The sequence below is a fragment of the Blennius ocellaris genome (genome assembly GCF_963422515.1).
Source record: "Blennius ocellaris genome assembly, chromosome: 15".
In the NCBI taxonomy this organism is placed as follows: Eukaryota; Metazoa; Chordata; class Actinopteri; order Blenniiformes; family Blenniidae; genus Blennius; species Blennius ocellaris.
In genome coordinates, this window is record NC_137664.1 from 11,798,125 (window position 1) to 11,813,604 (window position 15,480).

Consider the following 15,480-nt stretch of genomic DNA (forward strand, 5'->3'; position numbering starts at 1 on the left):
AAAATGTGGCATAATTCACTTCCGAGCTGTTTTGTCCTCGATTTTAACTGTCCAATATTGTCTTTAACTGTGTGCATTGTACTTCCCATTTGATACGATTAAAGACTGAATCATGAAAATACAGCTCAATACAGTACACAGCAATCGCAACTGATTTATGTGATAGTTTTTCATATGAAGATGACCTGGTAAAAGTGATTTGTTGTGGCCTTGTCGCTGCGGTTATGCACTGTAGTGATGGGTTTCTATTTTCCTGTGACAATAATGACATCGGCTTCAGTCATTTTACACCTGTGATTGTCTTTGCGAATGTCAGACTACCACAACAACTGCTTGGCTTTACACGACGTTAAAACACAGCCTTAGACAAGTAAAACACTATTGCTACCTCGATAATAGTGCAGCATAATGTCATTGATGCACTGGATTTACAGTCATTTGAACCTGTATAGGAGAATTCACAGGCCTTTCTAATAACCCCCCCCCCCCCCCCCACACACACACACACACACACACACACACACACACACACACACACACACACACACACACACACACACATACATGCATACACTCAAATTACAGGCACGGAACATATTTTAAAAATTTTCAAAAGCATATTTCCGCTTGAGGCTTGCAAATGAAGCAGAACAATCTGCAGAAAATGGCCCATATCCCAACCCCAGTTTTTAACACATGCATGCAGGAAGGCATACCATGCACACAGTTATTTCATCTACCTACAGATGCCACGGCGTAGTAGCAGTCAATGGTGCGGGAGTATTTTTAGATTTCATGTGGGTTGCAGATGCTGCTCTGCTCAACCAGGTCAAAGCAAACAGAAAACGGTTTTCACTGTAACATTCGGTTCCTTTTGACTTTGTATTAGACTTTAACTTCATTGTTCACCGTGCTTTATTTATTGTCTGTTTGAAAAAAGAAAATTCATAAATAGTCGATAATGTGTTAACACTGTGGCACACCTGTCTGATTAGTTGTAAAATCTGTCATGTTTTCTCTTCTCTGATTTCTGTTTTCTACACTGGTTGAAATAGATTAAAGCAAGACATTCAGCGGGCCTCCAGGCTGTTGGCATTGATGTGGCTTTATGTGTTCCCCCTCCTCGGTTTTGGCCTCAATTAAAAGCATGTTGATTTTTTTTTTTTTTTAGGGCAACTTGGGGCATTCATAATTGACTATGTAAAATCTGGCATAGTCGCAGTTCCAATTGCAGAATATAATGCAATGAATCATCTTGCACGTCACACATTTCATATGGAAGTTCTAAAAATTTAAGCTATGCAACACCTTACTATAGAGCTGCACAGTTTCTGTATACGACTGAACACTTCTCATGTTTCCTTACTGGAGGGGTTCCCCTGGTTTTTGGAGTCAGGGGGTGGAGACTTATTATCCAGGAGAACAAAAGCTGAAGAGCAGAGAACAGAACAATCTTCCCCTCCTCCTGTTTCCTTCTATTCCTTCCTTCATCCGCCCCCATCATCTCTCCATCCCCCCTCACCGACACAAACGCCTGCCATCTGACACCCCTCTAAGGACTTTTTTTTTTTTAGAGTTGTCTTCTATAAAACACACACACACACACACACACACACACACACACACACACACACACACACACACACACACACACACACACACACACACACACACACACACACACACTCACACTCACACTCACACACGCACACACGCACACACACAGACACACACACACACACACACACACAGTGGCTGACCTCCTCCTCCACTTCCTCCTCTTCCTCCTCCTCCTCCTCTTCCTCCTCCCCTTCCTCCTCTTCCTCCTCTTCCTCCTCCTCCTCCTCCCCTTCCTCCTCTTCCTCCTCTTCCTCCTCCTCCTCCTCCCCTCCCTCCTCTTCCTCCTCTTCCTCCTCCCCTTCCTCCTCTTCCTCCTCCTCCTCCCCTTCCTCCTCTTCCTCCTCTTCCTCCTCCTCCTCCTCCTCCTCCTCCTCCTCCTTCTCCCCTTCCTCCCCTTCCTCCTCTTCCTCCTCTTCCTCCTCTTCCTCCTCCCCTTCCTCCTCCCCTTCCTCCTCCTCCTCCTCCTCCTCCTCCAGACTGCTGGATTACACTCTGGACTCAGACAAGATCCACATCATGGATCACAGACGCCTCCACGGTCCAGGACGTTTCCCAGAATGCAGCAGGACACAGGCTGGCCTGGAACTTCATCAGAGTGAACTGGGACCACGTCAGCATGTGGTCCGTCTGCCGCCGCCGCTGAAAACGCTGAGCGCTCGTACGCGACGGACCGTTTAGTGGGATTATAATCCAACGTTTCCACGACGACTTCAAGTGGAAAATTGCGTTCGGGTGTTTGTTTCCATGGCAACAGGGCTCAGAGTCCCTGAAAACACTGTGACCCCGTCACCATGGAAACACACATCTCTTCTGATAACTAGTAGTTCTGCACATGCTCAGTAGAGCCATGATGTCATGACTCCCAGTTCATATTCGCCTGGACTTTTATTTTGACAGTCAGCATAATGACAATCCAACATGGGACTTTTATTTTGACAGTCACCGTAAAAACAATCCAACTCAGTGGTTTTATTTTGACAGTCTCCGTAATAACAATCCAACTCAGTTGTTTCATTTTGACAGTCTCCGTAATAACAATCCAACTTGGTGGTTTTATTTTGACAGTCACCGTAATAGCAATCCAACTCAGTGGTTTTATTTTGACAGTCGCCGCAATAACAATAAAACGTAAACACGATGCGTTTTCACCGGAGGCGTTGCCGTGGAAATGGGGCTCGCCGTCCCCGGTGGTGAATCGACGAGTCGTCGGCTCACGACCTTTGAACCTCGGCGGTGATAAACCAGAGGGAAGGTGTGGTCACGTGACCGGCGCTTGTCGGCGTTCCTCCAGCAGGAAGATGAGCGTTAATCTGTAATCTCTGAGTGATGAACGACTGAGACTGAGATTATTTGCAGAGCAGCTTCTCCTCTGAAGAGACTCGACTTTATTCACTCGTTCACCACCAAGTCGCCTGGTCGGAAACTTCAAAGGACTCGAGAACGTTTTGTTCTGAAAGACAAACTGGTTATTGTTTCCCTCAGCGGCGCTCCGTCTGGGAGATAATCTGGCTTAATCTAGTTTACTCTGATTGTCTCTGACATTTATTCTGGTTTACTCCAAATTACTCTGATTTATTCTCTGAGATTTACTTGGATTTAATCTAAAATGGACTGAGATTTAATCTGAGATTGAGATGTAATCTGAGACTGACTGAGGTGTAATCTGAGACTGACTATAATGTAATCTGAGATTGACTGAGGTGTAATCTGCGATTGACTGAGATGTAATCTGAGATTGACTGAGATGTAATCTGAGGTGTAATCTGAGACTGACTGAGATGTAATCTGAGACTGACTGAGATGTAATCTGAGATTGACTGAGATGTAATCTGAGGTGTAATCTGAGATTGACTGAGGTGTAATCTGAGACTGACTGAGATGTAATCTGAGGTGTAATCTGAGCGTTTTAAATGTAATTATTGGGGGTTATATTAGGTTTGTAGTGTTGGTATTAATTGTGTTTTTGTTGCTTAGTTCATGTAGTTTAATTTCTTAGTTGTAAGTTGTCAACCAGCAGTGAAGGTTTTGTGTGTATGTCCTCCTGGCATGGTCCGTCTGGGGGACTGTCAACATAAAATGTGTGCGGCTCTTTGAGTGTTGTGTTCAGTGGGAAATGGGACCAACTGGCTCTTTGAGCATTAAAGGTTGCCGACCCCTGGTCTAGACGGTGGGCTGAGCTTTCAGGACCATCGACAGTAAAGACTCGTTGCTGAGTTTTTGTGCAAAAATACAGAGAAATGTCAGTTATTTAAAGACCCGGCGCATTGGACGCGTGGCCTCAGTGGGGAGGGGCTTCGTACCGTCGCTCCAGGAAGCTCCGGTTCAAACAGGAAGCAGAGGAAAACATCTTGAGGATTTCCCTGTGAACATTAACGCCATTTTACACCTGAACATTTCAAATTAAATACCATGAAAACATAGCGAGGTATGAACATTATTTCATTTCATTTTATTTTGTGAATTAATTTCAGACGTGAGAAAATTCAGAGTGCAATCGCGCACACACACACACACACACACACACACACACACACACACACACACACACACACACACACACACACACACACACTCACACACACACACACACACACACACACACACACACACACACACACACACACACTTTTAACTTTAAACACAGTTTTACTTCCATTTACTTTTTGTTTACTAAACTTGGAGGGAAACAGCTTCACTCAAAGCTAAAAGGACATAATAATATATATAAATAGAATTTGAACAGTGTGTTGCGTAAACATTAAGTCCATGGTTTTCCATGAATAAATATGCATTGCAAGATTCAGTCTTAAAAAAAACGCGATTAATTACAGAAAATTAAGTAATTTTTTTTACCCATTTGACAGCAATTGTTTTTGCCAAAGTCGTAATTGTCTATTAATATGTAAACACAAAATCATCTGAAGGATAACTGCGATGTCAGGCCCCAGTCACGCCACGATGTTTTAAGTACAAAGATATTTTTCGTTTATTGTTTCCGAAAACCGTTCCACGGGTACATTTTCAAAATTACGTCTGCTTACATGGAGACAGCAGAAAAGATGAAAACAATGTAGTTTTCACACAGTTGCCATGGTACCCGTTCACCATGACAAACACAAAGAACATGCAGCTTCACTCTGAACATCAAAGCCCCAAATCTTGAAAGCATGACATCATATTGTCAATGCATTGAAGATCAAAGCAATTACATCTTGACGTCTCAGTATAAAAGCAGAGAACAGCAGGGGACGAGTCTCAGTTACGATACGAGCGACACGAGCGACACGAGTGACACGAGAACATTACTGTTGGATTAAGGATTTCTTGGATTTCATTATCGGAACGATTTAAAAGAGAAATGATGTCACAGCGTTTTACTTCAGAGATGAATAGCACACAACAAACCACAATGGGATGCGCTTCTAAAACAATCAGAAAAATGAAGGAGGATCTGAAGTTTTACAAAGACTTGAGCAATGACCAGATTGAGGATTATGCAAAGCTCTGGCTTCAATTCAGGAGAGTGGAAGACGAAAGAGAAAAACTGCTTGAGGAAAAGGAAGAGTTGGTCAGAGCTCTGGAGAGTCAAATGCCCACTCAGGTGAAGGAGAGGGGTGAAGAAGTTTCTTACCTACATGCCCAGTGCAAGCATGATCACGGCCGAATGACTTCAGCAGTCACCAGTTTGACAGAGGAAAAGGAGAAACTGCTGAAAGAGAAGGAGGAGTTGAGCAGCCGGGTCAGAGCTTATGAGTCCAAACAAGAGCAGTTGGATTCTGAGCTCCATGAGAAAGACCAAGAGCTGAGAGGCAAGGAGGAGGAGGTTGAGGCCTTGAAGGTAATCCTGGGGAGCAGCAATGCTGATCTGCAGACGGCGGCCGCCAAGCTGGACGAGGCAGCGGAAAAGAGATCCGCCCTGCAGTCTGCATTCGAGGAGATAGTCTGCCAACTGACCTTAGAAGTCTGCATTTTGAAAGAAGACAACGAGAGACTGCTGAAAGACGAGGCGGACACACAGGATCTGCTTCAAATGTTTCGTGATGAGGCAGAAGCATGCGGGCAGTACATCAACACCTTTGAGAAACACATTAGCGATCTTCAGTCGGAGTTGTTTGGCCTGACGAGTGCCTTGGGCCAGAAGGAGATCCAGTGTGGGAAACTCAAAAGAGAACTGATGCAAAAGGATAATGAGTTATTCACCGCCAGGGCCAACCTGGAGACGTTTATGGATGAACTGACGAGCAGCGATGCTGAAATGCAGACAACGATGGCCGCCAAGCTGAAGGAGGCAGCGGAAGAGAGATTCGCCCTGCAGTCTACATACGAGGAGAAAGTCTGCCAACTGCCCTCAGAAGTCAGTTGGCAGTCTGCATACGAGGAGAAAGTCTGCCAACTGACCTCAGTAGTCTGCACTTTGAAAGAAGACAACCAAAGACTGCTGAAAGAGAAGGAGGAGTTGAGCAGCCGGGTCAGAGCTTATGAGTCCAAACAAGAGCAGTTGGATTCTGAGCTCCATGAGAAAGACCAAGAGCTGAGAGGCAAGGAGGAGGAGGAGGTTGAGGCCTTGAAGGTAATCCTGGGGAGCAGCAATGCTGATCTGCAGACGGCGGCCGCCAAGCTGGACGAGGCAGCGGAAAAGAGATCCGCCCTGCAGTCTGCATTCGAGGAGATAGTCTGCCAACTGACCTTAGAAGTCTGCATTTTGAAAGAAGACAACGAGAGGCTGCTGAAAGACGAGGCGGACACACAGGATCTGCTTCAAACGTTTCGTGATGAGGCAGAAGCATGCGGGCAGTACATCAACACCTTTGAGAAACACATTAGCGATCTTCAGTCGGAGTTGTTTGGCCTGACGAGTGCCTTGGGCCAGAAGGAGATCCAGTGTGGGAAACTCAAAAGAGAACTGATGCAAAAGGATAATGAGTTATTCACCGCCAGGGCCAACCTGGAGACGTTTATGGATGAACTGACGAGCAGCGATGCTGAAATGCAGACAACGATGGCCGCCAAGCTGAAGGAGGCAGCGGAAGAGAGATTCGCCCTGCAGTCTACATACGAGGAGAAAGTCTGCCAACTGCCCTCAGAAGTCAGTTGGCAGTCTGCATACGAGGAGAAAGTCTGCCAACTGACCTCAGTAGTCTGCACTTTGAAAGAAGACAACCAAAGACTGCTGAAAGAGGAGGAGGGCCTTCAGGAGGTGCTGAGAGCCTATCATGATCAGGAAGAAAAGAACAGGGAGCACATGGGCGACTGTGAGAAACACACTCACAACCTTCAGTCGGAGGTGTTTGGCCTGAAAAGTGCCTTGGACCTTCAGGAGACCGAGTGTGAGAATCTGAAAAGGGAACTGCAGGAAAAGGTTGAGGCCTTGAAAATTAGTCTCCAGTCAGAACGTGAAGCAACTGATAGGAAGTTGCAGGAGAAAGACCGCCTCATCGATGAGCTGCTGCAACTCTTTTATGCTCAGGTAGAAATGAACCTAGGACATGAAGAAACTGAGAGGAAGTCACAGGAGACCAAACAAGGAGAGCCGGAGTCTCCCTCTGCTGCCGTGACAGTATGGACTGGCGACAGACCGAGCTTTAAGTCGGTGAAGGTCGTGTGCGGATCATTCAACCAGGGGGACTGGCTCTTTAACTATAACGGGTTGCAGTGCATGGCGATAGCCGCTGTCAGCTTAGCTAAACACGCTGTAAAAAGCGTGTTCTCGTGGGAGGGGATCGACCTTGATCAGACTGTGTCTCAAGGTGATCACTTGTACACGTTTTTGCGTGACCGCCCAAATTCCACACTTGTCTCAGATCTGCTGTCCGTCCCCGACTTGCCAACGAAGCTGCAGATGAACGAGCGGGTGTTAGAGTTTACTTTCGGTGACATGGTGTCAGGTGACGTAAACGTGACCCACGGCGAGCTCATCGATTGCGGCTTGATCTTCAGTCTGAGAAACGGACTGGAGAGGATCTTTGGTCAGTACAGCACAGGCCTCCTGATGGTGTGTGGAAACACTTCGGCCATCGTCTGTGAGGCTGGGCTCTTCGCCGTGGTGGACAGTCACTCACGCAGCGACATCGGCTTGCCATCCCAAGACGGTACCAGTGTGGTTGTGCAATTTGCTGATCTGGACAACCTCCACCACTACATCTGCTGCTTGGCTGACGGCCTCAGTTCAGGAGAGAAGTCCTTTGAGCTGTACGGCGTCAGTACCAGTTGGGGTACCGGTCCAGCACCGTTCAGGTTCTTCTCGGTAGATCCGCCTCATTGAGTCCCTCACCACGTCACTCCAGTCACTCCAGTCACTCCAGTCACATCCAACTCCACCTGTCCATCACCACGTCACCCCGGTCACATCCAACTCCACCTGTCCATCACTATGTCACCCTGACGTAGTCCCGCCAGAGCTCCACCACAGTATAGACTGTTACATACCACAGTGACCTGTGTTTATATGTATGTGTCACAACAGTGTGACGTATAACTGTCACTGTTGTTTGAAGGTAAAAGCCCGCACTCCTGAGGAATGCTGGGTAATGTGGTTCTGTAATAAAAGCCGCTGTTCTAAGGCACACAGTCGTGGTCCTCCTGATTCAAACATAACAACGACGCCATCTTGGATGGGTCACCCTGGTGATTTCTACTGAGGAAGGTTTAGTCCAACTGTGAGGGTCATCGGGAAAGGAAGTTAGCATATTTATTTGTCTATTTATAACACGTACGAGGTGAGTTTGTCTAAAAAAGAATAAATATATAAATATATAAATCCGCTAGTCGTCTTGACTTCAAGTTTTTTGTGATGAAAACAACGTTGTTCGTTCTGCGTTAACGCCGCGTCACCCTGCTGCTCCTGGAGAGCCAGAAGCCTCATCTAGTATGGCGGCGGCGTCGCCGGGGGTTACCTGCAGAGTCTCCCAGGCCGAGCTGCCCCACGTCGTTCCTGCCCCAGGCCAAGCCTCCCGCTGCGACCTGGACCACGGCACCATCCACAGACTGCGGACCTGCTGGGGCCGGTCGGCCCCAGACCCAGACCCGGACCCGGACCCGGACCCGCCCAGACCCAGCTGGCCCCTCGAGTCCAGACCCCACGAGTACACCTGACCGTCTGTGAGGAGACACACCTTCATCATCATCATCATCATCATCATCATCGTCATCATCGATTTAAAGGCTAAAGTTGTTTTGATTTGAGTTTCTGTTCCTGCGTCAACCAACCAACCAACCAACCAATCAATCAACCAACCAACCAACCAATTAATCAATCAATCAACAAACCAACCAATCAGCCAACCAACCAATCAACCAACCAATCAATCAACCAACCAACCAACCAACCATATACCAGTATAATCCAGAAAAATTTTGAATAATTTAGAGAAATGAGGATAATTTAGAATAATTTAAATAATCAAGAATAATTTACAATAATCTTGAATAACAGAGAATAATCTATAATAATTTAGAACAATAGAGGACCGGTTCCCACGTCTGGACTCTGTGCTGCATAAAGGTGCTGCGGGAAATCTGGCTCTCCTTCAGCCGGAGGCTGTGCTCGAGGTCCGGTCCCCACAAGAACATCAAGTCCGCTGGAGGGCCACGCATTGACTGGTCCTGGAGGTCCACACACACACACACACACACACACACACACACACACACACACACACACACACACACACACACACACACACACACACACACACACACACACACACACACACACACACACACACACACACACACACACACACACACAGACACACACACACACACACACACATGCATTGTTGGTGGTTGTGAGGATGAGCTCCTATGTTTTCCATCCAAGAACAGAGAAGTGGGCCAAATTGCACAGGGAGAGACAGAAGGAAAGACAGACTGACAGACAGACATCCTTTCTGTGTGTTAGTCAGACCCACATGAACATAATCGAGTGGAACGCAAAGGGGCTTTCTGTTGGTGGGCCGTATAGCCCAGGTCACAGCGTGTGTGTATAAACCATTGGTCATTTGGTGTGACACCGCCTGGCTGTCTGACCATGAGCAGGACAACACCCGGAGGTTTGTGTGTCTGTGTGTTTGTGTGTGTGTGTGCATGTGTTAGAGGAGCCTTGCTGGGTTGGACAGAAGTTCGACGGGTAGCAGATGGCAGTGCCAGCGTGGAATGAACAGAAGAGCAAGGTGGAGTCACACACATGGATGAACACTGGCTGCCCTGGTTGTGGTTGTTGCCAGGAAGAATTCCCAAAAAATGTTAATCTGACCATTGTAACTCTTAACAAATACAAAGATTTCATCATGTTGTCTTTGGAGTACTTTGTAGAACATTTGATCATGGAGGCCGCTGTTTCAATATTTAATTTAATTAAAGTTACATGCTACATGTCACATGCCCAGAAAGAAATAACCATGACAGACACAGAAGACTTAGTAATACCAATGTCAAACAGGTGATGTGAAGACTTTGTAAGTCTGATGTCTTCTACGCACAACTTAAGTAATACGCTATTGAGATGACTGAAGCCCCTTGTACCTACAAACAAAGTCATAAAGACAATTATTGTGTACTGTATGGTGATTTGGTGCTCTTGTTTCATGGTGAGAAATCTTTCGTTTGAATCTGGTTTGAGACCTTCCTGTGTGGAGATTACATGTTTTCCCCATGCATGCACTAGTTTTCTCGAGGTGCTCCGGTTCCCTCAAACAATCCCAAACCATGTGTTTAAGGCCAATTAGTGAATGTAGCATTGCCCATAGGTGTTGTTAGGGTTAGCATTAGTGTGTGTTACTGTCTGCATTTCTGTGTTTGCCCTGTCATGGACTGGCAACCTCTGCAGCATCTGGCTGTTTGCTGCTGCCTTTGACAGTAGTTAGCTTTGAATGGCAACACCACATGACTAATGCAACAATGCAATCGTGTAAAGCATCTACTTTCCTGAAAGTTATTGATTATGATTATGATTATAAAGTATAAAACGGTTATATTTAGTGAAATTTTAGTGAGCTGGTTTAATGAAAAATGGTTTAAGAACCACAGAGCTTCTTCCTCTCTTATTTAGTGTTAATGTTAGCCAACACTGTTGTCTAATAGCTACGTTAACTCTATAATGCTCATTGATCCTGAACTATTTTTCTGAAAGCAACATGATGTCTAACTTCAAGTTACATCAATGTCAACCTGTGCATAAAGTACTTGGATACCTTAGCGGCATTACCTAAACATTACCGTAGTTTATATCTATAAATGTTTATAGCGTGCATGTTGGTTCTTACATCCCAAAATGTCTAGTGGTAGCGATTAAGAAACATCGGCAGAACCAATTATGATAGGTTGTATGTTTGTATATATGTTTGCCCTGTGATAGATTGGTGTCTTGTCCAGGGTGTCCTGGTCCTGCCAAAGTAGGCTGGGATTGGCTGCAGCCTCCTGAACAGGATAAGTGGGATAGAAGCTGGATGGATGGAAGTGAACCCTTTCTAAAGACATCTAAGTACAACACAGGTGCATAGGATGAACAATGAACAGCTCAGTATGAGAGATAAGATTTAGCATACTACACCAAATTCACCAGAAACAACTACCTAAAACAACAAGCAACGGTCTCCAAAAGCCACAGGAACAAAATGCAACCACAATGAAGGGATACCATTGTTTTCAAAACCTGAGTTAGAAAAGGTATTGGCTGCCCCAAGAGACGGTTATTGACATAATTGCCTCATCTCTATATCTGTCCATGTAAATTAATGGACGATTATCAATTATAATAATGCTTTGGTTTTATATTGCGCTTTTCTGGACACTTTTCATTGCATTATTCATTCACTCCATAGTCGATGGTGGTGAGCTATGTATGTAGCCACTGCTGCCCTGGGGTCGACTGACAAAGGTGAGGCTGCCAATATATGCCCTCAGCCCATCCAACCGCCACCACCACCGACCACTCACCCAGGCTTTCTGGTGTTCCCTCACAGTCCCCCATCCAGGCACCGACCACTCACCCAGGCTTTCTGGTGTTCCCTCACAGTCCCCAATCCAGGCACCGACCATGCTTCCACGTCACTTTGCTTCCTAGATCTGATGGGATCGGGCATTCACAAGATGGTATGGCCTCAAACGAGAGATGAGAGATGAGAGGACTCATGCCATGGAAGAGACAAAAAAGTAAGTAAAAACCACAATTAATCTGGTATGTTTGGATTTACATAGGCTGTTCTGTCTGTAAGGTAGAGAGGTTGTCAGCCGACGTTGCTTCATGCATGTTTGATTACGTAATTTGCAATCTGGATGCGGAGAGGTAACTTACTCTGGTTGACTGCAGCTGGGAGGGAGTGCTTTGTGATGATGTGAACCATCTGTGGGTACTTCAGTAGTGAGCAAGGATACACCACCACTGTTTGCTTGTTGAGCAGCATCAGAATGATAGTCTTTCACTTCAAAGTCTCAAATCGAGTGAATCGAGAAAAAGAAACAAGATATGTTGCTAAAAATTTGCTCAGACACAAAAATTCACTTTGACAAACTGCAGCAATTCTCATCAGATCATAGCACAAGGCAATGTACATGCTTGGTGTGGAAAGTTAAGATTATTCCAGCTGTTCTAACATCCAAATGATACTGCATCTCCATCCAACTACCCAGTGTAACCTAAGCTGATGTTAATGAGCGAATCAGTCATTCAACTGAGAGCTGACAGCTCAGCTAATGTGTCACAATAACACTGTGACAATACAATCATGAGGACAAAGAAAAGACATGTGACACAATTGAGTGACAGGAAGAGAAACGCAACAGTTCCTTCTCCAGTAATTGCAATCAGGTATTAAAAATCTTCAGTAATTTGCAGAAAAACTACCAATAACCTCAATCGTGTTTGCACGCACGCACGCACACAAACAAGGCTGTGGCTGAAGCAGCTGTCTGGGGAGTGGAGGACATCTCTATTGTTGGAGCGTGATAGATGAGATGGGAGCTTTAAATGCAGCGCTGGTGGACAAGGGGGGGGAGAAATTTCCTCTGCCCACGCTGTGTACCTTCATTACTGCAGCCAATGGAAAAAAGATGTTTTGGAGTGGCTTTTTGAACAAGGACGTGCTTTGCTAATGTCCTTTTCTCATTTCACAAGAGGTGAGCACAAAAGCTGTCAAATTAGGATCAATGACCAAATGATGACATGACACTTCCACAATACCTGTATTGTGTAAAGGAGATGGATTTGCTTTAGTAGTTTGCAATTGTGTAATTTGGAAGAACTGCATGATGCCTGGCCCGAAATTGGTAACTGATATATAAACTAGACCTTTCCCTTGCACATCAACACTCATTGTTTTGCTAATTTTTGCACTTCATAAACAATTCAACATTTCTTTAATATTTTGTTGTTGTTTTGTCTTTTTTCCCGATATACATATTCATGTTGCCCATATTGTTTCCCTTACTGTCAGACTTTCATCTTTTTTAACATGTGCTTTTAGTATGCACCCATCACTACAACAATATTCCGCTCATTTTGATGGTGACATCAGAAGTGGTATAAAAAACTGAGAATATTGTTGGTGTTGTGAATGTTTTTCAGATTGAAATACAATGAAATTATTGACTACTTCTACTTGTGGTAACAGCTGAGAGCGTTGACACTCAACTATTCCTCTACTTGTTACTTTAAAGTGGACCATATATGTAGATCCAAGTCTTTATTCTCCAACAACCCTTTTAAACATGAATAATAACATGCGACGATTAGCGAAATATGTTGTTAAAAAGTATGAAACTCGGGATAGCCTTTGCTAAGAAACCCACTCGTACAACACACATAAAGATTTTGGTGGGTAAATAATGTGTGAACATCTGTTGACAGTGACAGGTGATGGTAAGGTGAGAGCACACTGTTGCCCCCAGCCAAAACAACACACAAATAACCAATAAACACATACCCCAGACACGTACACACCCACTCACACAAACACACAACCACACACACAACCACACATAAAGCCTGTAATGCTTTGTGAGGCTCAAGCTTCTGGCTGTCAGACATAGTCTCAGTCTGTCTGTAGCAGTGGTGACAGCATGACATACACACCCATCAAAAGGATTGATACTCTCTTTTGTTTGCCGTAATACTCCCACACCTGCCCACCAGAACAACACACTGTAAAAAAAAAATGAAAAAAATAAATAACAACAGCAGCAAGTTTTCCATTACACCACTCTTCCACAGCCATTGTTTTGAAATCAAAATCAGAAAGCCAGGGTTAATGCAATGTTAAAATGAAAATGCTGTGAATGACATGAACAGCTCCAACATTGTTCCATTACTGATTGTGACCTTTGACCTCCCTATGCAGTATTGTAATTGAGAAACAAATGAATCCTCTGGGGATCTTTTTTAATATCACATATACAATAATATCATTTAACGTCGTAATATCAAGTCTGAAGTGACATTCAATGCAACACTATAATGTGATTTTTTGATAGAGACAAGGACAATAGGATATCTTCTTCAGTGGGTTCATGCCACTTTATTAATTGCTCTTGGGAATTACTGTGAAAAGGCACTTATGTAGAACAAGATGTCAAAAAAGTGGGTCAACTTCTTTTCTTTGAAATAACCTTCCTGAGCGATAATCAAGCACTTTAGAGGGTTTGTTATATTGATATTGGCATATTTTACCTCCTCCATCCATCAATCGAGAAATCTTCCAATCAATCCACCTGAGATCCACTCCATCATCGGGAGACTTGTAAGGGTGCTGTAGCTGCTATTGAGTGAAAGGTGGTCTATGCTGTGCATGTCACAGATCCATCATCAGGCCAACAGATACACAGACAAGCATCCATAAACATGTTGGCAATTATCAACTACACATACATGTAATTTGTGACCTGTAATAACTCCAATAAGCCGAAGGGAAGAAGAGGAAGAACATGAAAACTTTGCACAGCAATATTCCATCCACACAGCAGGTTCAGGCAATGAAACTACTGGAGATGACAAGCTTCTCTGACACTTCACTTTCAGAGCTTCTCGAATCTGCCTCTTTTGCACTGCAAAAGTTGCAAAATAAAGTACAGAAAGTGTCTTTTTTAATTTCATTTTTTTTTTTTACATTATTCTACTTAAAATTCTTAATCATTGTCTGCTTTTTCTGATTATCCTTAACATCTGAGTTATCCAAAAGTGTTCAAGATTTTTAAATAATAGTATTAAAGAAACAATAAAATAATTCAAAATGAAGTCAAATATGGAACACATAAGAGTTATTTTTAATCAGCTGTATTACATGTGTTTGCTTATCATGTTAGGCTGAAGGATGTCAGAACCTTTCACAATTTATCATGATTTTGTTGAACCTAATAAGCCAGAAATCTTGAGAAAGTTTGAGAGGGAAGGTTTGCATCTTGCTGACAATTTGTTGTGAAGAGATCCTGTCAGTCACTGAATAAAGCTGGGAGTCACTGCTTGCCACTGCAAGGAAGCTATGGTTCATTTTTCTCCACGGACGTGAAAAATATGCTTTTTATAAAATCATCAAACACTCAACCAGATATCTTTTTAAAAGATACGCACACTCCCAGTTGCCTGAATATACGTGCATCCATGTGCACATCTGCTCAAGCACAAAGGCTGTGAAGGTTTGACAAGTGCAAGCACGCTGAAACAAAATGAACAGACTACAGACTGTTGGAGAGATGATGCAAAGCAGTGAAACCAACAACCCCTGTTTTAGTCGCTGATGTATCAGGCCCTTATTAACCAGCCCGAGGGCGTCTTAGTTGGTGTAAAGTGCTGCTTCTATGGCATCCCATCAAATGTGCAATGACTTTACGCTTCAGCACCAGCTGTTGGACTTTTGGCACAGTAAGAAA